Source organism: Pongo abelii, chromosome 21 (genome assembly GCF_028885655.2).
Source record: "Pongo abelii isolate AG06213 chromosome 21, NHGRI_mPonAbe1-v2.0_pri, whole genome shotgun sequence".
NCBI classification, from domain to species: Eukaryota; Metazoa; Chordata; class Mammalia; order Primates; family Hominidae; genus Pongo; species Pongo abelii.
Genome location: NC_072006.2, coordinates 57982805 through 57997163, shown reverse-complemented (window position 1 = coordinate 57997163; position 14359 = coordinate 57982805). Strand labels below are relative to the sequence as shown.

At 48.0% G+C, this 14359-nt stretch overlaps 1 long non-coding RNA gene across 3 annotated transcripts in view; it reads right to left on the bottom strand.

Moving 5' to 3' along the window:
• The window catches only part of LOC112130341 (uncharacterized), a 57182-nt gene that overhangs the window by 22899 nt on the left and 19924 nt on the right, over positions 1-14359 (bottom strand). For 2 of the 3 annotated variants that reach the window (XR_008517020.2, XR_008517021.2), the window contains 2 exons: positions 6938-7032; positions 2999-3061 (listed from right to left, as the gene is read on the bottom strand). This is a non-coding gene — a long non-coding RNA (uncharacterized LOC112130341). Of the gene's footprint in view, positions 1-2009; positions 3062-6937; positions 7033-14359 lie in introns of those variants that run through there. The other variant, XR_008517022.2, reaches the window with a different exon arrangement.

The following is a 14359-nucleotide window of genomic DNA, read 5'->3' as shown; positions in this document are numbered from 1 at the left end:
CCCAGGAGGTGGAGGTTGCAGTGAGCCAAGATCGCGCCATTGCACTCCAGCCTGGGCAACAAGAGCGAAACTCCCTCTCAAACAAACAAACAAAAAAGCCGGAGAGTGGATATTTTACAGGGTCTCTGTGGCAGATACTCAACTCTGCCTTTGTCAGGCAAAAGCAACCACAGACAGTAAGTAAACCAATGAGCATAGCTGTGTTCCAATAAAACTTCATTTATGCCGGGCGCGGCAGCTCACGTCTGTAATCCCAGCACTTTGGGAGGCCAAGGAGGGTGGATTACCTGAGGTCAGGAGTTCAAGACCAGCCTGGCCCCATCTCTACTAAAAATACAAAAATTAGCCAGGCGTGGTGGCACACCCCTGTAATCCCAGCTACCTGGGAGGCTGAGGCAGGAGAATTGCTTGAGCCTGGGAGGCAGAGGTTGCAGTGAGCCGAGATCATTCCACTGAACTCCAGTCTGGGCAACAGATCGGGACTCAGGGTGAAAAAAAGAAAAAAAAAAAAAAAAGAAACTTCATTGTGGGCACTGAAATACAATGTCACATAAGTTACTTTCAGGTGTCAGAAAACATTCTTCCTTTGACTTTTTTCAACTATTTAAAAATGTAAGACAATTCTTAGCTTGCCATTGTACATAAACAGGCAGTAGGCTGAATTTGGCCTCAGTCCGTAATTAGTTGACTCCTGCCTTAGGGAGTACTTCCCTGGTCATGCTCTCAAAAATTACACACACACACAATCCCTATTCAACCTATCCCTTTTCATTTTCCTTCCTTTCTTCCTTCCTTCCTTCCTTCCTTTCCTCCTCCTCCTTCTTCTTCCTCTTTTTCTTCTTCTTCCTCTTTTTTTTGTTTTTTTTGTTTTTGAGACAGGGTCTTGCTCTATTGCCCAAGCTAGAGGGCAATGGCATGATCATGGCTCACTGCAGACTCAGCCTCCTGGGCTCAGGTGATCCTTCCATCTCAGCCTCCTGAGTGGCTGGGACCACAGGCATGTGCCACCAAGCCTGGATAACTTTTTAAAAATTTTTGTAGAGACAGGGTCTTGGTACGTTGCCCAGGCTGGTCTCAAACTCCTAGCCTCAAGCAATCCTCCTGTCTCAGCCTACCAAAGTGCTTAAATTGCAGGCATGAGGCACTGTACCTGGCCTTTTCTTTTCTTCCTTTTCATTTCATTTCATTTCTTTTCTTTTCTTTTTTCTCTTCTCTTCTTTCTCTTTTCTTTCTGTGGCCAGCTTTTCCTTTCTTCTCTTTCTTTCTCTCCTTCCTTCCTTCCTTTTTCTTTCCCCTCTCTCTCTCTGTCTCACTCTGTCATCCAGGCTGGAGTGCAGTGGCACATTCCTAGCTCACTGCTGCCTCGAACTCCTGGGCTCAAGGGATTCTCCTGCCTTAGCCTGCCTCTGAAGTAGCTGAGAGTACAACTGGGCGCCAACATGTCTGGTTAATTTGTTAATTTTTTTTCTTTTGTGTGTGTGTGGCCGGGCTCTGTGGCTCACGCCTGTAATCCCAGCACTTTGGGAGGCCGAGGCGGGTGGATCACCTGAGGTCAGGAGTTCAAGACCAGCCTGATCAATATGATGAAACCCCATCTCTACTAAAAATACAAAAATTAGCCGGGTGTGGTGGCATGTGCCTGTAATACTAGCTACTTGGGAGGCTGAGACAGGAGAATCACTTGAACTGGGGAGGCGGAGGTTGTAGTGAGCCCAGATTATACCATTGCACTCCAGCCTGGGCAACAAAAGCGAAACTCTGTCTCAAAAAAAAAATTTTTTTTAAGAGATGGAGTCTTGCTATGTTGTCCAGGCTGCTCTTGAGTTCCAGGCCTCAAGCGATTCTCCCAGTTTGCCCTACCAAAGCACTGGAATTACAGGCAGGAGCCACTGCACCCAGCCCTATCCTTCTTTCTTAACAGCTTATCATCATCTGCCTTTCTCTATATTTAACTTACTATCTTGTTTATCTTTTTTTTACTGACCCCTCCCAAACCCCTAAGCTGTTACCTCCATGAAGACCAAGGTTTCTGTCTGTTTGCAGTAATGTGTCCTGACGTATCTGGCATATAGTGGGAACTCAACAAAGATCAGTGGCATGAATGGCACCTGTGAAGAGAAGAGCCCGGAGGGGAAGTTGGGGTGGAGGTGCAGAGAGTGCTTAGGAGGCTACTGCTGTTGTGATGATCAACTTGATTCTTCAGCCTGGAGCCTGGAGCCTCGTCTCCAAGGAGCAAGGCGGGGAGAGGAAGGTGCTCTTGTTGGGTACACTGCGCCAGCATCGTGCTTCAGGCTTCACATCTCATGGGCACAGAATACTTTTCAGCTGAGAGCAAATTTAGCCTGGAGAGCAGATGTTTTATGGATGGTGACATCATGTGGTGGGCAGAGAGGCTGTGGTTCTCAGGCCTGGGTCTGCATCAGAATAACTTGAGGGAATCTTCCAGAAAGAAATTAAGTCTCTCGGGTTGCATGCCACGCTTTCCAAAATCAGAATCCCTTCAGAGTCAGATAGTTGAGAGATACAATCCAGCTTTACCCAAGACCAACCATATGAACTCGGGCAAGTTACTTCATATTTCTGAATGTTTACTGCAGCCAGGCACAGTGGCTCACGCCTGTAATCCCAGCACTTTGGGAGGCTGAGGCAGGTGGATCGCCTTAGGTCAGGAGTTCGAGACCAGTCTGGCCAACGTGGTGAAACTCCCATCTCTACTAAAAACACAAAAATTAGCCAGGCATGGTGGCACATGCCTGCAATCCCAGCTACTCGGGTGGCTGAGGTAGGAGAATCACTTCAACCTGGGAGGCAGAGGTTGCAGTGAGCCGAGATTGCACCACTGCACTCCACACTGGAAAACAGAGTGAGACTCCATCTCAAATAAATAAATAAATAAATAAATAAATAAATAAATACTGCAGAACATAGATGGTAGATACCTCATAAACTTGTCCTGAGGGTTCTATGAGTTCATGTAAATGAATCTCTCAACACAGTATTTGGCATACGATTTGCAGTAAACACCAACTATTTTTTATTTTTCGGGAAAAAGGCATGCTCACTGTGAAAAAAAATAATAAAATTTAGATCAGCAAAAATAAGGTCACCCTACTTCCCCAAAATAACTACTGATAACGTGCTGGTGTACATCCTTCTAGATTCCACTCACTCTGTGTGCTTTCTAACACAATACCGAGAATTAGGTTGCCTGTCATCTTCAACTGCTCCCAAGAATCAACCCTGCATCTAATCAAGCCTCCAGGTCTAACTCCTGGTTTACAGGAAGTACAGAGAATGGAGAAACAGGTTCAACGACACCAGGGAGTTGGAAATCACTAGAGTTTAAAATGTGGGGAACTTCTACAGACATGTGTCCAGGTTTCTCTAACACGTTAAAAGGAAAAATAGCATTTTGGGAGGCTGAGGCGGGAGGGTCATTTGAGCCCAGGAGTTTGAGACCAGCTCTGGCAATATAGCAAGACCCAGTATCTAATAAAAAATAAATAAAAACATGACCTGGTGCGGTGGCTCATGCTTGTAATCCCAGCACTTTGGGAGGCCAAGGCGGGTGGATCACTTGAGGTCAGGAGTTTGAGACCAGCCTGGCCAACATGGTGAAACCCTGTCTCTACTAAAAATACAAAAATTAGTGGGGAGTGGTGGTGGGCATCTGTAATCCCAGCTACTTGGGAGGCTGAGGTAGGAGAATCGCTTGAACCTGGGATAAGGAGGTTGCAGTGAGCTGAGATTCCGCCCCTGCACCGCAGCCTAGGTGTCAGAGCAAGACTCCATCTCAAAAAAAAAAAAAAAAAAAAACTGTCTATCTATCTATCTATCTATGAAAAACAGAGTCAGATGAATCCTACAGAGCAATGCTGTCCAACTGAACTTCCTGTGATGGTAGAAATCTACATTTGTGCTGTCCAAGATGGTAGGGTCAGGCCACATGTTGGGCCACATGTTGTTGTTGTTTTTTTTTTTTTTTTGAGACGTAGTCTCGCTATGTCGCCCAGGCTGGAGTGCAGTGGTGCGATCTCGGCTCACTGCAAGCTCCGCCTTCCGGGTTCACGTCATTCTCCTGCCTCAGCCTCCTGAGTAGCTGGGACTACAGGCACCCACCACCACACCTGGCTAATTTTTTGTATTTTTAGTAGAGATGGGGTTTCACCATGTTAGCCAGGATGGTCTCGATCTCCTGACCTTGTGATCCGCCCGCCTCAGCCTCCCAAAGTGCTGGGATTACAGGCATGAGCCACCGCGCCCGGCCTACATGTTGTTATTGAACACTTGAAATGTGGCTTCCGTCACTGAAGAACTTAATTCTTAATTTTGTTAATGTTGATTTTTTTTCTGAGCAGGCATGATGGCAAATGCTTGTAGTCCTAGCTACTCAGGAGGATGAGGTGAGACGATTGCTTGAGGCTAGAATTTCAAGGCTGTAGTGTGCCATGATTGTGTCTGTGAATAACCACTACACTACAGCCTGGCCACCATAGTGAGACCCTGTCTTTACCAAAAATTTTAAAAAATTAGCTGGGCATGGTGGCACAAGCCTGTAGTTCCAGCTACTGGAGAGGCTGAGGCAAGAGGATAACTTGAGCTCAGGAGTTCCAGGCTGTAGTGAGCTATGATGGTGCCACTGTGCTCCAACCTGGGAAACAGAGCAAAACCATGTCTCTATTAACAACAATGAAAAAAAAACCATATCAACCAAGCACAATGTATAGACATTATCTGGGTTCTATTCAAACAAATGAATATTATTATTATTACTGTTATTATTTTATTTCTTTTTGAGACAGAGTTTCGCTCTTGTTGCCCAGGCTGCAGTGCAATGGCACAATCTCAGCTCACCACAACCTTCGCCTCCTGAGTTCAAGCAATTCTCCTGCATCAGCCTCCCGAGTAGCTGGGATTACAGGCATGTGCCACCAGGCCCAACTAATTTTGTATTTTTAATAGAGACAGGGTTTCTCCACGTTGGTCAGGCTGGTCTCAAACTCCCGACTTCAGGTGATCGTCCGCCTCGGCCTCCCCCCTCTCAAAGTGCTGGGATTACAGGCGTGAGCCACTGTGCCTGGAAAATTATATTTTTTATTTTTGTTTTATTTTGTTATTTATTTATTTATTTTTGGAGTCAGAGGTCATTCTGTTGCCCAGGCTGAAGTGCAATGGCATGGTCATAGCTCACTGCAGCCTCAACATCCTGGGCTCAAGTGATCCCCCCATCTCAGCCTCCTGAGTGGCTGGGACCACCACAGGCATGCGCCACCATGCCTGAATAGCTTTTTAAAATTATTTGTAGAAACAGGGTCATGCTGGGTTTGTTGCCCAGGCTGGTCTCAAACTCCTGACCTCAAGCAATCCTCTTGCCTCAGCCTCTGAAAGTGCTGGGGTTACAGGCATGAGCTACCATCCACAGCCTTTTCTTTCTTTCTTTCAAAATGACATTTTCTTCAGAATTCAAAGGGGATTCTTTTTTCTCTCTTTCTTTCTTTTTCTTTCTTTCTTTTTTCTTTCTTTCTTTCTCTCCTTCCTTCCTCCCCCCCTTCTTTCTTTCTTTTTCTTTCCTTCTTTTTTTTTTTTTTTTTGAGATGGAGTCTTGCTCTGTCGCCCCAGGCTGGAGTGCAGTGGCGTGATCTCAGCTCACTGCAAGCTCCGCCTCCTGGGTTCACGCCATTCTCCTACCTCAGCCTCCCAAGTAGCTAGGACTACAAGCGCCCACCACCACACCCGGCTAACTTTTTGTATTTTTAGTAGAGACGGGGTTTCACCCTGTTAGCCACAATGATCTCGATCTCCTGACCTCGTGATCCACCCGCCTTGGCCTTGCAAAGTGCTGGGATTACAGGCGTGAGCCACCGTGCCTGGCTCGCTGTTTCTTCTCTCTCTCTCATCACCCAGGCTGGAATGCAGTGGCACAATCCTAGCCCATTGCTGCCTTGAACACCTAGGTTCAAGGGATTCCTTCTGCCTCAGCCTCCCAAGTAGCTGGGAATACAGGTGGGCACCACCACGCCCAGCTAATTTTTTTTTTTTTTTTGAGACAAAGTCTTGCTCTTGTCACCCAGGCTGGAGTGCAATGATGCGACCTCGGTTCACTGCAACCTCTCCCTTCCGGGTTCAAGCAACTCTCCTGCCTCAGCCTCCTGAGTAGCTGGGATTACAGGAATGCACCACCACACCTGGCTAATTTTTGTATTTTTAGAAGAGACAGGGTTTCACCATGTTGGTCAGGCTGGTCTCAAACTCCTGACCTCAGGTGATCTGCCCGCCTTGGCCTCCCAAAGTGCTGAGATTACAGGTTTGAGCCACTGCTCCTGGCCTGCCCAGCTAATTTTTATTTTTATTTTTGTTTATTTATTTATTTATTTTGAGATGGAGTTTTCCTCTTGGTGCCCAGGCTGGAGTGCAATGGCATGATCTTGGCTCACTGCAACCTTCATTTCCCGGGTTCAAGCAATTCTCCTGCCTCAGCCTCCTGAGTAGCTGGGATTACAGGCATGCACCACCACGCCCGGCTAATTTTTCTACTTTTAGTAGAGATGGTGTTTCTCCATGTTGGTCAGGCTGGCCTGGAACTCCTGACCTCAGGTGATCTGCCCACCTCGGCCTCCCAAAGTTCTAGGATTACAGGCGTGAGCCACTGTGCCTGGCTGCTCAGCTAATTTTTAAAAATGTTGCTCAAATTTGTTTTCTTTGTAGAGACGGAGTCTTGCTATGTTGTCCAGGCTAGCAACATCGCTTGTAGCTCCTGGCCTCAAGCGATTCACCCAGCTTGCCCTACCAAAGCACTGGAATTATAGGCATGAGCCACTGCACCCGGCCCTATTCTTCTTTCTTAACAGCTTATCATCATCTGTCTTTTCTATATTTAACTTACTATCTTGTTTATCATTTTTTAAAAATCTCCCCTCCTAAACCCCTAAGCTGTTACCTCCATGAAGACCAAGGTTTCTGTTTGCAGTAATGTGTCCTGACGTATCTGGCATACAGTAGGAGCTCAACAAAGATCAGTGGCATGAATGGCACCTGTGAAGAGAAGAGCCCAGAGGGGAAGTTGGGGTGGAGCTGCAGAGAGTGCTTAGGAGGCTACTGCTGTTGTGATGATCAACTTAATTCTTCACCCTGGAGCCTTGAGCCTCGTCTCCAAGGAGCAAGGCGGGGAGAGGAAGGTGCTTTTCTTAGTTACACACCCTGCACCAGCATCAGGCTTCAGGCTTCATATATGATAGATGCAGAATAACAACCAAGCGCAATGTATAGACCTTGTCTAAGTTCTTAACGAATTATTATTTTTTGAGAAAATGTCTTGCTCTGTGGCCAAGGTGGGGTGCAATGGCACAATGTTACAAAGATTTTACAAATCTTTACGATTTGTAAAAAATAACAGGGTCTCATTATGTTTTCGAGGCTTGTGTGGAACCCACTGGGCTCAAGTGACCCTCCAGGCTCAGCCTCCCAAGGTGTTGGGATAACAGGGGTGAGTCACTGTGCCCGTGCCCAGCCTTTACTATTTTAAAAAGTAGTCCTGGCTGAGCGCGGTGGCTCACGCCTATAATCCCAGCACTTTGGGAGACCGAGGCAGGTGGATCACCAGAGGTCAGGAGTTCACGACCAGCCTGGCCAACATGGTGAAACCTCATCTCTACTAAAAAATACAAAAATTAACCAGTCATGGTGGCAGGCACCTGTAATCCCAGCTACTCAGGAGGCTGAAGCAGGAGAATTGCTTGAACCCAGGAGGCAGAGGTTGCAGTGACCCGAGATGGCGCCACTGCACTCCAGCCTGGTGACAGAGCAAGACTCTGTCTCAATAAATAAATAAATAAATAATAAATAAATAAATAAAGACAGGTTCTTGCTCTGTTGTCCAGGCTGGAATGCAGTGGCACGATCATAGCCCACTACAGCCTCAAACTCCTGGGCTCAAGCCAGGCTCTCATTTTGGTCTCCCAATTTGCTGGGATTATAGGCATGCGCCACTGTATTTGGCCTAGTGGATATTAAGAATAAATAAGCTGGGGCCGGGCGCAGTGGTTCACGCCTGTAATCCCAGCACTTTGGGAGGCCAAGGCATGCAGATCACGAGGTCAGGAAATCAAGACCATCTTGGCTAACACGGTGAAACCCCGTCTCTACTAAAAATACAAAAAATTAGCTGGGCATGGTGGCAGGTGCCTGTAGTCCTAGCTACTTGGGAGGCTGATGCAGGAGAATGGCGTGAACCCGGGAGGCGGAGCTTGCAGTGAGCCGAGATCGCACCACTGCACTCCAGCCTGGGCCACAGAGCAAGACTCCGTCTCAAAAAAAAAAGAATAAAGAATAAATAAATTGGGTCCAGGTGAGGTGGTTGATGCCTGTAATCCCAGCACTTTGGGAGGCCCAGGACGGCAGATCACGAGGTCAGGAGATGGAGACCAGCCTGGCCAACATAGTGAAACCCCGTCTCCACTAAAAATACAAAAATTAGTTGGGCATGGTGGCATGTGCCTGTAGTCCCAACTACTTGGGAGGTTGAGGCAGGAAAATTGCTTGAACACGGGGAGTCAGAGGTTGTCGTTAGCTGAGATCTCGCCACTGCATTCCAGCCTGAGCAACAGAGCGAGACTCCGTCTCAAAAAAAAAAAAAAAAAAAAAAGAGGCTGGTGTGGCGGCTCACGCCTGTAATCCTAGCACTTTGGGAGGCTGAGGCAGGCAGATGATGAGGTCAGGAGTTTGAAACCAGCCTGACCAACGTGGTGGAAACCCGTCTCTACTAAAAATACAAAAATTAGCCAGGCGTGGTGGCACGCACCTGTAATCCCAGCTACTCAGGAGGCTGAGGCAGGAGAATTGCTTGAACCCGGGAGACGGAGGTTGCAGTGAGCTGAGATCACGCCATTGCACTCCAGCCTAGGCGACAGAGCAAGACTCTGTCTCAAAAAAAAAAAAAAAAATAGGACTCTAGAGATGACATGACAAAGTATACTGGAGAATATGTTTAGGTTATATGTAAATGGTACACCATTTTATATAAGGAACTTGAGTGTCTGTGAATTTTGGTATCTATGGGAGGGCCTAGAACTTAATCCCCCATAAATACTGAAGGAGGCCTGTATTTACAGTTTTAATTCTCCTTTTACCTCGCAGTTACCAAAATACATTACCTTTGTTCTATAACGGTAAAGAGTAAGTATTGTGAAACTAAAGTCTTCATGAATATGTTTACAGTCAGACATAAAGCTTTTGGGAACATTTCTTTTTTCTCAGCATACATTTATTGAACCCTTACTGTGTGCCAGGAAGTAAGCCAGGTGCTAGAAATGGCAAAGGAGCAGGGAAGAGGCGGGTCAGCTGCTGGGTTGACCCTGGTTAATACAGGGTACGGATTAACCCTTCAGGCTCCCTTCCGAGGGCCTGGGCCGGGTCTTGGGGCCGCTCCTGCCCAGGTGTTCTTTCCAGCAATGGAAAGGGATTCAGCGAGGTAAGACCCTTCCCCTCTCCTCCATTCAGGGAGCGGCACACAGGAAATCTCCTACACACTCTTCCGAACTCACCCTGACATGCCCGGATGCATCTCATACTTAGATATGCACACACGCACACAATCAGAGGCATGGTCACGCAGTCGTATGAGGATGCAGCGTACAGGTGCCGCCTACGTGACCGTGCCTTGAGTCGCCCCACTCAGCAGAAACCTCACTCAGCAGAAACCTGTCCACCAGTGATTGATTATCTCGAGCAGCTATTTGGCCAAGTCTTACCAAAATGTGAAAGCCGCAAAAGAAAAGTGAACAAGAGAAGAGTTTCTTAAGGCTTTGCTCAGAGAGGGCTTCGGAGAAGGGTGGGGTCGGCAGATACAGACCTTACTTTTTTTTTTTTTTTTGAGACGGAGTCTTGCTCTGTCGCCCAGACTGGAGCGCAGTGGCACGATCTCGGCTCACTGCAAGCTCCACCTCCCGGGGTTACGCCATTCTCCTGCCTCAGCCTCCTGAGTAGCTGGGACTACAGGCGCCTGCCACCACGCCAGGCTAATTTTTTTTTTTTCTTTTGTATTTTTAGTAGAGATGGGGTTTCACCATGTTAGCCAGGTTGGTCTCGATCTCCTGACTGTGTGATCCGCCCACCTCGGCCTCCCAAAGTGCTGGGATTACAGGCGTGAGCCACCGCGCCCGGCCCTAATTTTTGTATTTTTAGTAGAGGTGAGGTTTCACCATGTTCGTCAGGCTGGTCTCAAACCCCTGACCTCAAGTGATCCACCCCCCACCCCCACCCCCCACCCCCCCCCACCCCACCCCCCGCCTTCGGCCTCGGCCTTCCAAAGCGCTGGGATTACAGGCGTGAGCCACCGCGCTGGGCCCAGACCTTACTTTCTTGACTTGGCCACAAGTCTGTCCTGCTCAGAGCTGCTGAAAGTGGCTCTCCTGTTGTATGGGCTTGGGTGTGGGGTGGTGGCCCTTTCCCTGTCCCAGCTGCCTTCTTCCTGGGCACTGAAAACGATGCTACCATTGTTAAGTGCCAGGCGTCCCACCGTGCGGGTCTTCACTGCGTATCCACGTAGCTGCACCGCGCAGGCATTCTCTCCTCCCTTTTGCAGATGATAGCACCAAAGTTCAAGACTCGCCCAGGGCCACCAAGACAGTCCTCTAGCCTTTGGTCTTCCCTCCTTGCCTCCTCGGTGTGAGGTGGTGGAACCTCGGTCTGAGAAGGGTCGAGGTCTGGGCGCTGCCAGTGGCCCTGGCTCAGTCTCAGAGCTGCCCGGGGGCGTGAGGATGGCTAACTTAAGGAGCACAGGCAGAGGCTTCTTGCTGGCAGGAAGAGGGCAGAGCTGCGGCGGGCCACCAAGGTGGAGTGTGCTGCACCTCCTTCAGTGGCCTTCAGGAGCTCTGTCCTCACCCAGGGATTGGGGTGAGTTAGGGCATGGGGAAACAGGCTCACAGAGCCCACCTGCTCACCCTGACCACCCCACCCCAGGGGGCCCCAGGCTCCTAACTCTCAGAATCCCACAGTCTGTGTTGGCAGAAGACGGGCTGGCACCCTTGAGTTGGGCCCCTGGTCGTTGGCACAGATAAGGGGAGCTGCTGCTGAAGGAGCCCGACGGCTGATTCTGCGGAGGCTTCTCAGAGCTCCCGGCAGGAGCCCCTCACCGCAGGAGACCCACAGCACATCCCCCAGCCCCTCCCAGCTGCATATCGGCTCACATTCACGCGCTTTTGGGAACATTTCAAATTATAATAGTCATGATGACAACTGGATTATCCTGCCTATCAAATCTCAGTATCTAAGAAAACTTCTGAAAGACAAAGAAGTTGGTTCATTTCTTTTTTTTATAAATTGGTTCATTCTATATGAAGAAACATGAACGCTTTCTTCCTTCTTTTTTCAGAGATATCTCCAAATCCTAACAAACAACCAAAACCTGGATGGTTATTAGCACTAAAAAGATAATAACTGGCCAGGTGTGGTGGCTCATGCCTGTAATCCTAGCACTTTGGGAGGCTGAGGCGGGAGGATTGCTTGAGCCTAGGAGGTCAAGGCTGCAGTGTGCCATGTTCATGCCACTGTAGTCCACCTTGGGCAACACAGTGAGATCTTTTCTCAAAAAAAAGAAAGAAAAAAAGATAATAACTAGCCTGGCGAGGTGGCTCACGCCTGTAATCCCAGAACTTTGGGAGGCCGAGGTGGGTGGATCACCTGAGGTTGGGAGTTCGAGAACAGCCTGACCAACATGGAGAAACTCCGTCTCTACTAAAAATACAAAATTAGCTGGGCGTGGTGGCGCATGCCTGTAATCCCAGTTACTTGGGAGCCTGAGGCAGGAGAATCACTTGAACCCAGGAGGCGGAGGTTGCGGTGAGCCGAGATCGCGCCATTGCACTCCAGCCTGGGCAATAAGAGCGCAACTGTCTCAAAAAAAAAAAAGATAAAGTAGATACTCATGTACTCATGTACAATTTGCAAACCAATAAAAGGAAATCTTTATCTCCTCTTGTAAGCAAACTAGAGATCAGGCAAAGGAGAGAAAAAAACAGACCATCTTTTCCCATTGTCTATAAGCCCAGCATTGACTGGCTTCTGTTTCTTTTCACACTATTCTTCCTCTGGCTGCAGTTTCTCTAACCAGTGTTACTTTCTTCTTCTTTTAGTTCTTCAAATGTTCCTGTTTCTTCCTACTCCAGGGGCTTTGCACGTCCTGTTCCCTCTACTTAGAAAACTACACTCCAGCCTGGATGACAGAGTAGGACTCTGTCTCAAAAAAAAAAAAAAAAAGAAAACTCTTCCTTGTTCTACCTTCTCAGTGCTCATTCCTCCCTGTCCTGCCTTTATTTTTTATTTATTTATTATTAATATTATCTTTTTTTGAGATGGAGTCTCGCTCTGTTGCCCAGGCTGGAGTGCTGTGGTACGATCTTGGCTCACTGCAGCCTCTGCCTCCCTGGTTCAAGCAATTCTTCTGCCTCAGCCTCCCAGGTAGCTGGGATTACAGGCACATGCCACCACGCCTGACTAATTTTTAGTGGAGATGGGGTTTCACCATGTTGTCCATGCTAGTCTCAAACTCCTGATCTCAAGTAATCCACCTGCCTTGGACTCTGAAAGTATTGGGATTATAGGCGTGAGCCATTATGCCCGGCCTCTGCCCTGACTTTAGCATAGTTGATTTCTATTCTCCCTTCAGGTCTCCACTCAATGGGTCCCTCCTACCTAGAAGCCTCGTCCAAACTCCCACCACCTCCAAGCTCTTTACAGGTTTCCATAGCATACACAGCCCAATCATGACTCTTAAGGGCCTGAGATATATTTGCCTTTGTGGACCCCTTCCTCCATAAAAGGATATGAAAAATTATATTTTATGACTACATTGGTCTGAAGAGGAAATATAATTCGGCTGAATTCATTACTATATATTATATATGAATACTTTATATTACTATATATATGAATATTATTCATGTTCTCTTCTGTCCTTAAAATAAATTAAAATAAAAATATTTTTGTGGGCCCCTAAAATTATCATGGGCCTCGGGTATTGTATTTCCTGTGCCAAGGAGAAGCTGACTTGCAAACACTACGCAAGTTTTCTTTTCTTTTTTGAGACAGTGTCTCTCTCTCTCGCTCTGTTGCCCAGCCTGGAGTGCAGTGGTGCGATCTCGTCTCACTGCAAGCTCTGCCTCCCGGGTTCACGCCATTCTCCTGCCTCAGCCTCCTGAGTTAGCTGAGATCACAGGCGCCGCCACCACACCCGGCTAATTTTTTTTGTATTTTTAGTAGAGACGGGGTTTCACCGTGTTAGCCAGGATGGTCTCAGTCTCTTGACCTCGTGATCCGCCTGTCTTGGCCTCCCAAAGTGCTGGGATTATAGGCGTGAGCCACCGCGCCTGGCCAAGTTTTCTTTTCTTTTATTAGAGACAGGCTGTGGCTCAGGCTGAAAGGCAGTGGCACAGCCTCGCCTCACTACCTTCCTCATTTCCTCACTGAGCCTGACTTCCCAGGCTGAAGTGATCTTCCCACCTCAGCCTCCCGAGTAGCCAGGACTACAGGCACACCAGGCTAATTTTGTTTATTCCTGGTAGAGATAGTGTCTCACTATGTTGCCCAGGCTGGTCTGGAACTACTGGGCTCAAGTGACCCTCTCATCTCAGCCTCCCAAAGTGCTGGGATGGCCGGGCACAGTGGCTGATGCCTGTAATCTTAGCACTTTCGGAGGCTGAGGCGCGTGGATCACTGGAGGTCAGGAGTTCGAGACCAGCCTGGCCAACATGGTGCAACCCTGTCTCTACTAAAGATACAAAAATTAGCCAGGTGTGGTGGCAGGCACCTGTAATCCCAGCTGCTCAGGAAGTTAAGGCAGGAGAATCACTTGATCCCGGGAGGTGGAGGTTGCAGAGAGCTGAGATCGGGCCATTGCACTCCAGCCTGGGCAACAAGAGTGACACTCCATCTCAAAAAAACAAAACAAAACAAAAAGTGCTGGGATTATAGGCGTGAATCACCACACCCAGTCCAAGTTTTCTACTGAGAATTTATTCTTATCGTAGTTAATTACCTTCTAGAACGTGTGAGCCCAGGGCACCTGCCTCTGCATCCGTGGGGGTGACACTAGAGTGTGAGATCTCAGTCTCCCAGGGACATGCAAGCCAATGTGCATTTTGAACCAAGCTTTTGATTATTCTAATGCTTACAAATGGTTGAGAACCATTGTTAATGTCTGTTTACTTTGCTAAAATGTTGACTCCAGTTAGGACCATGCTTTTTGTGGCAATTCTGCATTTCTGCACCAATACAAACACTGACACAATGATTGGTCAATATGCTTTCAGTGAATAAGGAAAACACACACGCCTGGTCATATTTTGTAAGGCTCCCATTTTGTTAC